The sequence below is a fragment of the Oncorhynchus clarkii genome, chromosome 2, assembly GCF_045791955.1.
Source record: "Oncorhynchus clarkii lewisi isolate Uvic-CL-2024 chromosome 2, UVic_Ocla_1.0, whole genome shotgun sequence".
NCBI lineage: Eukaryota > Metazoa > Chordata > Actinopteri > Salmoniformes > Salmonidae > Oncorhynchus > Oncorhynchus clarkii.
Window position 1 is genome coordinate 86,357,194 of NC_092148.1, and position 13,034 is coordinate 86,370,227.

Sequence of the window (13,034 nt, forward strand, 5' to 3'; positions counted from 1 at the left end):
GCTTTGTTCATCACCAAGCCTCCTTATATGGGCTAGAGCAGGAAGTGCAGCAGAGCCTAGCCCCTAACGAAGCTTTACTAACCCTGTCCTCTTTATTTACATAGACTCTGTCTTTCTCCAAAATGGCACCCTATTGCCAATGGGCCCTGGTCAAAAGGAGTGCACTAAATAGGGAATAGGGTATCATTTGGGACACAGCCTCTGTGTGGAGTAGACAGGCACCACTGTGGAAAACCTACCAGGGCTCCTGGGACATACTTCGAAGTCTTTACTTACTTCTACTGTCAAACAGCAGCCATCTTGATTTATCGTGTCATCTGTGCTGAGACTAACTGAATCAGTACAGTAAGTCAGGCTGAAGGGTAAATTCATCTCCCAGTGGATGGTGGAATGCAGACTGAGCCAGGTTCTCCTCTAGGCCTATTTTGCGCTAAGCCTCTGCTTAGCTCCATTCAGTAAAATGTTTATCCTAAAAGATTCCCCAGTCCTTAACGATTACAAGCATACCCATAACATGATGCAGCCACCACTATGCTTGAAGATATGGAGAGTGGTACTCAGTAATGTGTTGTTTTGGATTTGTCCCATACATGTTTTTCAGTATTACTTTGGCGACTTGTTGCAAACAGGATGCATGTTTGGAATAGTTTTATTCTGTAAAGGTTTCCTTTTCACTCTGTCAATTAGATTAGTATTGTGGAGTAACTACAATGTTGTTGATATATCCTCAGTTTTCTCCTATCACAGTCATTAAACTCTGTAAATGTTTTAAAGCCACCATTGGCCTCATGGTGAAATCCCTGAGGGGTTTCCTTCTTCTCCAGTTAGGAAGGACGCCTGTATCTTTGTAGTGACTGGATGCATTGATACAACATCCAAAGTGCAATTAATAACTTCACCATGATCAAAGGGATATTAAGGGTCTGCTTTTTTTACCCATCTACCAATAGGTGCCATTCTTTTCCGAGGCATTGGAAAACCTCCCTGGTCTTTATGGTTGAATCTGTGGTTGAAATTCACTGCTCGACTGAGGGACCTTACAGGTAATTGTATGTGTGTGGTACAGGGATGAGTACAAAAATCATGTTAAACATGATTATTGCACACAGAGTCCATGCAACTCATTATGTGACTTGTTAATTAAGCACAATTTTACTCCTGAACTTATTTAGGCTTTCCATAAGAAAGGGGTTGAATACTTATTGACTCAAGACGTTTCAGCTTTTCATTTTTAATAAATTTGTACAAATTTCGAAAAACATAATTCCGCTTTGACATTATGGGGTATTGGGTGCAAGCCAGTGACAAAACAAATCTCTGTTTAATTAACCTTAAATTCAGGCTGCAACATTAATGTTGAAAAAGTCAAGGGGTGTGAATACTTTCTGAAGGTAATCTATGTGTAATCTATGCGATTTTTGGAACAATTTCTAAATAAAATAAAATGTTTTCCAACTATGCCTCCCCATAAAACCATGCTTCCACCCTTTCTAGAATTGTAGGTATCACATGGTCTACACAGCAGCTGCTTCGCTCAGATTTCACTCAGGTTTTTATTGAGTCAACATGGTTTGTATCTAGCATTTATTTAGTAGCCATATCAAATATTAGAACAGTCACAAATCCATGGAAGTCGTGTTAGAGTCTCTGGCAGTTTGGACGTCATTCTTGCTTGGAGTTGGAGTGCTATGGACACCATACTTCTGGACCCAAGGCCTGTTAACCTGAATATGAAGGTTAATCCGACTGGGAAAGATAATTACTTTTCTCTTCAGATTTGGCCATGTGACCAGTTGAGTAAACATGTATTCAGAGGAGAGGTTGTGGGAACATTGCCCTTGTTCAGACCAGCAGCAACACTGGAGCAGCCAGGAATCTACCCTAGATCAGTGCCTTATAAAGGCTTACAGACATCACACCGAATGTGGATCTAGCGTTTTGTCTTCCGATTGTTCAGCAAGCTGTATTTTAGGGCTTGTAAACATCACACCCATCTAGAGTTTGTCTGCCAATCATTCAGCAGGCTGTGTTTTAGGGACCAATCGTTCAACGGGCTGTGTTTTAGGGACCAATCGTGCAGCGGGCTGTGTTTTAGGGACCACCCGCTGTAGACGTCTGACATTTTTCCGGTGTTTCTACATGTAAATCAAAACAAATCAAATCAAATTGATTTATATAGCCCTTCATACATCAGCTGATATCTCAAAGTGCTGTACAGAAACCCAGCCTAAAACCCCAAACAGCAAGCAATGCAGGTGTAGAAGCACGGTGGCTAGAAAAAACTCCCTAGAAAGGCCAAAACCTAGGAAGAAACCTAGAGAGAAATCAGGCTATGTGGGGTGGCCAGTCCTCTTCTGGCTGTGCCGGGTGGAGATTATAACAGAACATGGCCAAGATGTTCAAATGTTCATAAATGACCAGCATGGTCGAATAATAATAAGGCAAAACAGTTGAAACTGGAGCAGCAGCACGGCCAGGTGGACTGGGGACAGCAAGGAGTTATCATGCCAGGTAGTCCTGAGGCATGGTCCGAGGGCTCAGGTCCTACGAGAGAGAGAAAGAAAGAGAGAAAGAGAGAATTAGAGAGAGCAGACTTAAATTCACACAGGACACCGAATAGGACAGTAGAAGTACTCCAGATATAACAAACTGACCCTAGCCCCCCGACACATAAACTACTGCAGCATAAATACTGGAGGCTGAGACAGGAGGGGTCAGGAGACACTGTGGCCCCATCCGAGGACACCCCCGGACAGAGCCAAACAGGAAGGATATAACCCCACCCACTTTGCCAAAGCACAGCCCCCACACCACTAGAGGGATATCTTCAACCACCAACTTACCATCCAGAGACAAGGCTGAGTATAGCCCACAAAGATCTCCGCCACGGCACAACCCAAGAGGGGGCGCCAACCCAGACAGGAGGGATATCTTCAACCACCAACTTACCATCCAGAGACAAGGCTGAGTATAGCCCACAAAGATCTCCGCCACGGCACAACCCAAGAGGGGGCGCCAACCCAGACAGGATGACCACATCAGTGAATCAACCCACTCAGGTGACGCACCCCATCAGTGTGCAATCGGTTTGCAAATTATGTTCAGGTGCTACCCACTGGGCACAGGCGTCAATTCAACGTCTTTTCCACGTTGGTTCAATGTAATTTCATTGAAATTACGTGGAAACAACGTTGATTCAACCAGTGTGTGCCCAGTGAGTAAGTACTCTCGGCCATTGGTGTATGTGAGCCCTTAGGGACCGAAATTTTCACATGATTCTAAATCGGTGAACACTCGGGTCTCAAATTAGTTCAAAGGTGCTAAGTACTCTCGGCCAGTAAATGCTATTGGTGTGTTTGACCCCTTATTAATCCATGTGTCAATATAAGTAACATAACAAAAAAATCCCCATCAAAATCTGTCAGTCTAAATGAGAGATTCTATATAAGTTTTTTTGCATGTGTTGCGTCTCAATGCACCACATCTGCCTATGTCAGCTTTCCACATCTGTGGTGGCAGGTGGCCGAGCTACAGCAGTGTTTGTCAATCCAGAAGACATCCTGAAAATTGGAGCGAGAAAGTCTGTAGCGTCAGAACGACCCCCACAAGTGTCACGGGACTCATCTGAAGGTAACCAACACAAACAAATGGAAGTGTGGTGGTCGTTTTGTGCCAATGAAAATAAGGGGTTAATAATGTCTCCAAAAAAACTAAAATATTTCCTGGGCTTTCTTATATATCCTAGATATAGGACGGACACTTCAAAACCTTATTCCTTATTATTATTTTTTTACTGTCATTTTTGTCATTTATGAATGTCTTATTCAACGCGTTTTAATTGGCCAAATTCAATATGTTATATTTTTTAAATATAATCTAAGGGGTCCTTAAATTCCTAAACAAATAGATAAATGATCCATGCTATTACCGTCTTAAAACTATTCCATGTTAGCTTAGAGGTTAAACTAACTTATATCTACAGAAATCTACAGTATTGTAGGCTTCATATTCTGTTGAATTTAAAATATAGTTTTTTAACAAAATATAATTCTTATTGTATTCATTCACAGTTCTGCATTTAAAGAAATTATTATTGCATTTGATGTAATATGTGTATTACAATATTTTGTGTAACTATATACAGTGGCTTTGCGAAAGTACTCACCCCCCTTTTTCCTATTTTGTTGCCTTACAACCTGGAATTAAAATCTATTTTGGGGGGGTTTGTATCATTTGATTTACACAACATGCCTACCACTTTGAAGATGCAAATGTTTTTTTATTGTGAAACAAACAAGAAATAAGACAAAAAAACAGAAAACTTGAGGGTGCATAACTAATCAACCAACCCCTCCCCCCCAAGAAAAATAAATACTTTCAAAACCCACCTTTCTCAGCAATTACAGCTGCAAGTCTCTTGGGGTATGTCTCTATAAGCTTGGCACATCTAGCCATTGGGATTTTTGCCCATTTTTCAAGGCAAAACTGCTCCAGCTCCTTCAAGTTGGATGGCTTCCGCTGGTGTACAGCAATCTTTAAGTCATACCACAGATTCTCAATTGGATTGAGGTCTGGGCTTTGACTAGGCCATTCTAAGACATTTACATGTTTCCCCTTAAACCCCTCGAGTGTTGCTTTAGCGGTATGCTTAGGTTCATTGTCCTGCAGGAAGGTGAACCTCCGTCCAAGTCTCAAATCTCTGGAAGACTGAAACAGGTGTTCCTCAAGGATTTCCCTATATTTAGCGCAATCCATCATTTCTTCAATTGTGACAAGTTTCCCAGTCTCTGCAGATGAAAAACATCCCCACAGCATGATGCTGCCACCACCATGCTTTTTTTTTCTTTAAGCAATGGCTTTTTCTGGCCACTCTTCCATAAAACCCAGCTCTGTGGAGTGTACGGCTTAAAGTGGTCCTATGGACAGATATTCCAATCGCCGCTGTCAGGGTTATCTTTGGTCTCTTTGTTGCCTCTCTGATTAATGCCCTCCTTGTCTGGTCCGTGAGTTTTGGTGGGCAGCCCATTCTTGGCAGGTTTGTTGTGGTGCCATATACTTTCCATTTTTTAATAATGGATTTATTGGTGCTCCGTGGGATGTTCAAAGTTTCTAATATCTTTTTATAACCCAACCCTAATCTGTACTTCTCCACAACTTTGTCCCTGACCTGTTTGGAGAGCTCCTTGGTCTTCATGGTGCCGCTTGCATGGTGGTGCCCCTTGTTTAATGGTGTTGCAGACCCTTTCAGAATAGGTATATATATACTGAGATCATGTGACACAGATTGCACACGGGTGGACTTTATTTAACTAATTATGTGATTTCTGAAGGTAATTTATTTATCCTTCACTCATGCTGCCAAACATACCCTCGTAAAGCTGACTATCCTGCCGATCCTCGACTTTGGCGATGTCATTTACAAAATAGCCTCCAACACTCTACTCAGCAAATTGTATGTAGTCTATTTCAGTGCCATCCGTTTTGTCACCAAAGCCCCATATACTACCCACCACTGCGACCTGTACGCTCTCGTTGGCTGGCCCTCGCTTCATATTCATCGCCAAACCCACTGGCTCCAGGTCATCTATAAGTCTTTGCTAGGTAAAGCCCCACCGTATCTCAGCTCACTGGTCACCATAGCAGCACCCACCCATAGCATGCGCTCCAGCAGGTATATTTCACTGGTCACCCACAAAGCCAACTCCTCTTTTGGCCGCCTTTCCTTCCAGTTCTCTGCTGCCAATGACTGGAACAAATTGCAAAAATCACTGAAGCTGGAGACTTTTGTCTCCCTCACTAACTTTAAGCATCAGCATCAGTCAGAGCAGCTTACCGATCATTGCACCTGTACATAGCCCATCTGTAAATAGCCCACCCAACTACCTCATCCCCATGGTGTTATTTATTTCTTTGCTCCTTTGCACCCCAGTATCTATACTTGCACGCTCATCTTCTGCACATCTATCACTCCAGTGTTCAATTGTTAAATTGTAATTATTTTGCCACTATGGCCTATTTATTGCCTTACCTCCCTAATCTTACTACATTTGCACACACTGGATATAGGCTTTTCTATTGTGTTATTGACTGTACATTTGTTTATCCCATGTTTACCTCTGTGTTGTTGTTTGTGTCACACTGCTATGCTTTATCTTGGCCAGGTTGCAGTTGTAAATGAGAACGGGTTCTCAACTAGCCTACCTGGTTAAATAAAGGTGAAATAAAATGTTGTATGTTTTAAATTAGGGGCTTCATAGCAAATACATATTCACGCACCACTTTTCATTTTGGGGAATTTTTTGAAACAAGTAATTTTTCACTTAACCAATTTGGACTATTTTGTGTCCATTTTGTGTCCATGTCCATTAAATTAAATCAAAATCAAAATCCATTTAAATTACAAGGTGTAATGTAACAAAATAGGAAAAACGCCAAGGGGGATGAATACTTTCGCATGCAACAGATCCTGATCCTTATATAGCACAAAATTCTCAACGCTATTTTTCCAAGTTTCCCAGAGACAATATAGGCTAATGTGATTAAAGGCTAAAACAGACTCATTTTTATTGGTGCAGCACTAATGGGAACTTAAAGGTAACAGGATGGTGGTGGTGGTTCTGGTTTTCAGTAGCAGCACATTGGAGAGGCTTTTAGGGTTTTAATTATCACACACTAGTCCCAGACCAGTGTAGCCTGAGTCAATAAAAATGATGTATGGTTTTCTGTTGAGGTGTGTGTAGTGTGCGTGTGTGTGTGTGTGTGTGTATGTGTGTGTGTGTGTGTGTGTGTGTGTGTGTGTGTGTGTGTGTGTGTGTGTGTGTGTGTGTGTGTGTGTATGTGTATGTGTGTGTGTGTGTGTATGTGTATGTGTGTGTGTGTGTGTGTGTATGTGTGTGTGTGTATGTGTATGTGTGTGTGTGTGTGTGTGTGTGTGTATGTGTGTGTGTGTGTGTGTGTGTGTGTGTGTGTGTGTGTGTGTGTGTGTGTGTGTGTGTGGTGTGTGCCCGGTCTCAGGAAACTCACATCCATCCAACAACCCGGTCCATTTAGGCTCTCGACAAAACACTACAGGACTCACTGAGTAATCTGATTGGTTGAGACTGACTGCTGCCACGGACAACTTTACACTGAATGAAGTGAATGAGTGAATGAACTGGTATTCTGTATTACGGTAAGGCCTTAACCTTTGTGGCCTCAATTTTCTGTGAGAGTGAATCAGTTTCTCTCACTATTTAGTTCTCCTGATACAAAACCATTAGCAGTTATGGAATGTCTTTATTGATAACACATGGGCACAGAATGCTAATATTGATGTGGAACGTACAATTGTTAAACCAGTAGTGGCTGTCGAACAGCCTAGTCTTATGTAAACTATTCATGTAATCTACTTATGTAAACTATTTATGTAAACGACTCATGTAAATTATGTATGCACACTATTTATGTCAGCTATTTATGTAAACCACTTATGTTGATTATATATATAAACTATTTATGTAAACTATTTATGTAAACTAACAAAAGAATCCACAAATTCTAATGGAGGCAGTCTTAGTTGATCTTTCCCTTGGGTAGGCCTGTAGTAGTTTTATCCAGCCCCCAAAGTCTCTGTCTCATGTAACAACCCACTGGGCACAGCACACACTGTTTGAATCAACATTGTTTGCACATCATTTCAATGAAATTACATTAAACCAACGTGGAATAGACTTTGAATTGTGCCCAGTGGAAATGCAAACTGAGTAAAGTTGAATTTGGCCAATCATTCTCTTATACGCTGTGTGACTCCAGTCTTTTAGAATGTGGGTTTACAGTTTTGATTTTCCTGTTTTAATCCCATGGTGTGACTCACCTGAAAAGGAGGCCTCGTCACACACACAGACAAGGGGAGAAGAGTTCACCACACATTTAGCTCTGGGAAATTGAGTGGAACTCATGTCTCAGCATCATCACAGTCTCTCCCATTCATCCTCTCTGTCTTGAGGTACCATTATTGAGTTACCTTGTTTGTGATATAATAGACTTCCTGAATTAAACTCTAATTGTCTAAAATACATAATAGCATGTTACATAATGGTGTCATACCTTAAAACAAAGCCATGGCTTCAGCACTTTAAAAGGACTCTTGTTCACTAGAGACACAAGGCATGTGTCCGGGAACAATTCATTCATATTGAAAAGGTGAAAGGAGAATGCTGGGATGTTAGTCTGTCCTATGAGGAGCTACAACCACCAAATGTACAGACAATAAGACACTGGAGCCAGACAGACAGACAGACACAGACACAGACACAGACAGACACAGACAGACACAGACAGACACAGACAGACAGACACAGACAGACAGACAGACAGACAGACAGACAGACAGACAGACAGACAGACAGACAGACAGACAGACAGACAGACAGACAGACAGACAGACAGACAGACAGACAGACAGACAGACAGACAGGGATAATCAGACCTGTGTGTCCCTGCTTTTGTGTGTGTGTGTGTGTGCATGCAGACAGATGGACGGTAACAAGTAGTGTCGTCAGTGGTGTGCGTCAGTGAAGGTTCACTGCTGCCAGACAGACATTAGGGGCCAAGGCACCAGGAGCAGAGCAGCTCTTTACAAAGTCAACAAACCTTGACCAATGCTGACAGAACCATGGTGTCTATAGATCATGCACCTCAGACTATGCAAAAGCATATCCCCTGCTATGACTAGCTTGGGGATCCATTTCTCAGGACCTTTCTCAATATGCATTATTTTATATTACAGTGATCTTTCATAATCAAGTAGAAACTGAAAGTGGAATTGTATTGTCATTAATATTATATTGATTCAATATGAGTCTCATTTTACTTATGGGCCTTTTGTGATAAACAAACTCATTGGACTGTATTTACTAATGCAATCAAAGTGATGGATTTTCCCCTCTTCAAAGCAACAACACTGAATAATTATTTTTACATTTTTCTCTAGGTTTCTTCCTATGTTTTTCCTAGCCACCGTGCTTCTACACCTGCATTGCTTGCTGTTTGGGGTTTTAGGCTGGGTTTCTGTACAGCACTTTGAGATATCAGCTGTTGTACGAAGGGCTATATAAATCAATTTGAATTGAATTGAAATTTGAATTGAGTAGCAGGGCAATATAAGGGCTATATAAATAAATTGTATTTTATTTTATTTTTGTCAGTTGTGACTCGTTTCTGGAAACTAGCCATATGTCCAGCGTCACTATTTCACAGGAGAGGCATTCTTTTTTTCATCAAAATGCATTTTTTTGCAGAAATGCCTTCTGGAACATGTGAAACTTAATGTAGTTTAATAACAAATGTATATGCCATCTGTAAATACGAATACAATTGTTAAATTAGGAGCCTAGTTGGTTTAGCTAAGGAAAAAGTCAGGAACCTTCCCGCTAGCCATGATTGGCTGAGTTTAGTTCGGATTCGTCTGCCATGTAGCGCGTTTCTGTCTATAACACGAGCTGCTTAGTATGTGTAGGTAATCCTTTCCAAAGCAGCTTTTTTGAAAGACATTAGGAAGAACTGCACAAGTGTTGCTAAGACAGTTCACTCTCTGGAGAACCGAGTTTTGAAATCAGTGGAATGCCCGGTGGAAGCAGAGTATGATAGCTAAAGTAATGGAGAAAATTCAGGTGTTTGATTGCAAATGTAAAGGGAGTCGAAACGAGAACACAAACACCTGTCTCATTTTAGAAGGCGCTCTTATCCACAATGTCTTACAGTAGTGAGTGATTTAATTTCATTTGAATAACAAAAGTGAAAGTGGGGTGGTGTTTGGGGTGGTGGTGGTGGTTGGGTAGGTGCTGTTGGTGGGGGCAGTTGGGGTTGTGGTGGTTGGGGTAGTGAGGGTTGGGGTGGTGGTTGGGATGGTTGAGAAGGTGGTGGTTGGGGTAGTGGTGGGGGTTGCGGTGGTTGGGGTAGTGCTGTTGGTGATGGTGGTGTTGGTGGTTGGGGTGGTGGTTTGAGTGGTTGGGATTGGGGTGGTGGTGGTTGGGGTGGTAGTTGTGGTGGTTGAGGTGGTGCTGGTGCTGGTGCTGGTAGTGGTGGTTGGGGTGGTGCTGATAGTGGTTGATGGGGTGGAGGTTGGGGTGGTTGAGGTGGTGGTGGTTGTGCTGGTGTTTGGGGTGGTGGTTGGGGTGGTTGGGGTGGTTGGGGTGGTGGTGGCGGTTGGTGTGGCGGTTGGGGTGGTTGGGGTAGTGGTGAGGGTTAGGGTGGTTGTGTTGTTAGTGGTGGTGGTTAGGGTGGTGGTTGGGGTTGTAGTGGTGCCATTGCTGGTGTTTGGGGTGGTGGTTGGGGTGTTGTTGGTGGTGGTGGTCGGGGTGGTATTGGTAGTCGTGGTTGTGGTGGTGCTGGTTGTGGTGGTTGGGGTGGTGCTAGTGGCGGTGGTGTGGGTGGTGTGTTGGTGATTGGGTGGTTGAGGTGGTGCTGATGGTGGTTGGGTTGTTGTTGTGGTGGTTGAGGTTGAGGTGGTAGTGGTTTGGTGGTGGTGGTGGTGGTAGTGGTTAAGGTGGTGGTGGTTGGAGTGGTGGTTGATGGGGTGGTGGTGTTTGGGGTGGTGGTGGTAGTTAGGGTGGTTGAGGTGGTGGTGGTTGTGGTGGTTTAGGTGGGGGTGTTTGGGGTGGTGGTGGTGGTGGATCGGGTGGTGCACCACCACCTCAACCACCACCCCAACCACACCACCTCAATCACCCCAACCCTCACGACCCCAAGCATCACCTAAACCACCACAACCACACCAACCATCATCACCACCACCTCAACCACCCTAACTACCACCACCACCCCAATCACCACCCAAACCACCACCCCAACCACCATCCCAAACCATGACCACCACCTCAAACCCCCAACTACCATCACCACCTCAACCACCACCCCAAACACCAGCACCACCACAACCACCACCCCAACCCTCACGACCCTAACCAACACCCCAACCACCACCACCACCACCACCCCAACCACCACCACCTAAACCACCACAACCACCCCAACCATCACCACCATCACCTCAACCATCACCACCACCACCTCAACCACCCTAAATTTACAATTCAGGTTTGGAATGTTATGACCCCAGGAAGATTAGCTGTCATCAATGGCATCAGCTAATGGGGACACTAATAAAATAAAATAAAACATGATGTACCTGATAACTAACTGTTATTGCTGTTGTTTTGTCATGTTCCTTCCCAGCATGCCCTGTGGCTGTTGACCTTTGAACCCTGATGACACCCCAGGCTCTGGGTTCAGTCTGTGGTGAACCGGGGGTCTCTGAGGTGAAGGAACACCTCCCTGCTCTTGCTCCCTGGCTGGTAACTACCCAGACACCCCTAGGGCATGTTGGAGACAAACTACCCGCCACGACAAAACTAATACTGGGTTCGTAGCCCAAGCCATACCTCAATGCGGAAACCACAAGCACTAGACTTACCCATCAGAGAGACTGTTGAGGCTTGTGGGAAACACAGTAATGTCATTTTTGTGTGACTTTTGTTTTGTTGAGTTTAGGGGGATGTTATTTGTGTGAGTAATGGTAAATGCTGGGACACAAAGAAAGTGTTCAGAAAGTATTCATACCCCTTGACGTAATCCACATTTTGTTGTGTTACAGCCTGTATTCAAATTGATTTTATAGTCCACCTTTGGCCAATTCAATTGTTTGGACATGAGTTAGAAAGAAACACACCTGTCTAAATATGGCCCAACAGTTGACAGTGCATGTCAGAGCAGAACCTATACCATGAAGTCCCAGGAACTGTCCGTAGATCTCTGGGGAAGGGTATAAAACCATTTATAGAGTCTTCATCATTGGGATATTGAAAAAATATGAAACTAGACAGACTCTGCCTAGAGCTGGCCGTCCAACCAAACTGAGCAACCGGGCAAGAAGGACCTTGGTCAGAGAGGTAACCAAGAATCCTATGACCACTCTGACAGAATTAAGGATTTCCTTGGCTGAGATGGGAGAACCTGCCAGAAGGACAACAGTCTTTACAGCACTTCGCCAATCTGGGATTTATGGGAGAGTGGCCAGATGGAAGCCACTCCTGAGAAAAAGGCACATCACAGCAAAACTGGAGTTTGCAAATAGGCACGTGAAAGATTCTGAGATGATAAGGCAAAAGATTCTGTGGTCTGATGAGACAAAAACTAAACTCTTTGGCCTGAATGCAAAGTGCTATATCTGGAGAAAACCAGGCACAGCTCATCACGTTGTCTAACACCATCCTTACCGTGAAACATGGTAGTGGCAGCATTATGCTAAGGGGATGCTTTTCAGCAGCAGGGACTGGGGGACTGGTAAGAATAGAGGGAACAATGAATGGGGCCAAATACAGGCAAATTCTTGATGAGAACCTGCTTCAGAGTGTCTACGACCTCAGACTGGGGCGTTTACATTTCAACAGGACAATGACCTGAAGCATACAGCCAAAGCAACGCTGGAATGGCTTCAGAACAAGAATGTGAAAATCCTTGAGTGGCCCAGCCAAAACCCAGAATTGAATCCCATTAAAAATCTGTGGAAATACTTGAAAATTGCTGTTCACCCCCACTTCCTATCTAACTTAACAGAGCTTGAGAAAATCTGCAAGGAAGAATGTGAGAAAATACCCAAATACAGATGTGCAAAGCTGATACAGACATACCCAAGACAACTCAAAGCTGTAATCACTTCTAAAGGTGTTTCTACAAAGTATTGACTCAAGGGTGTGAATACTTACTTAAATTAGATATTTCTGTATTTCATTTTCAATAAATTTTCCAAATAAAATACAATCATGGGGTATTGTGTGTATATGGGTGAGACAAAATATCAAATTAATCCATTTTGAAATCAGGCTGTAACACAACAAAATGTGGAATAAGTCAAGTGGTATGCTTTCTGTAGAACACATGCCTCTTCTTCTTCCTCTTCTTCTTCAAACCCTTTCCTTCCTGCTGGGCCACTGAACTCCTGTCAGTTTCAGATACCTGCAGGCTGCAGTATATTCCCATCGAAGAACCAAAGGCCT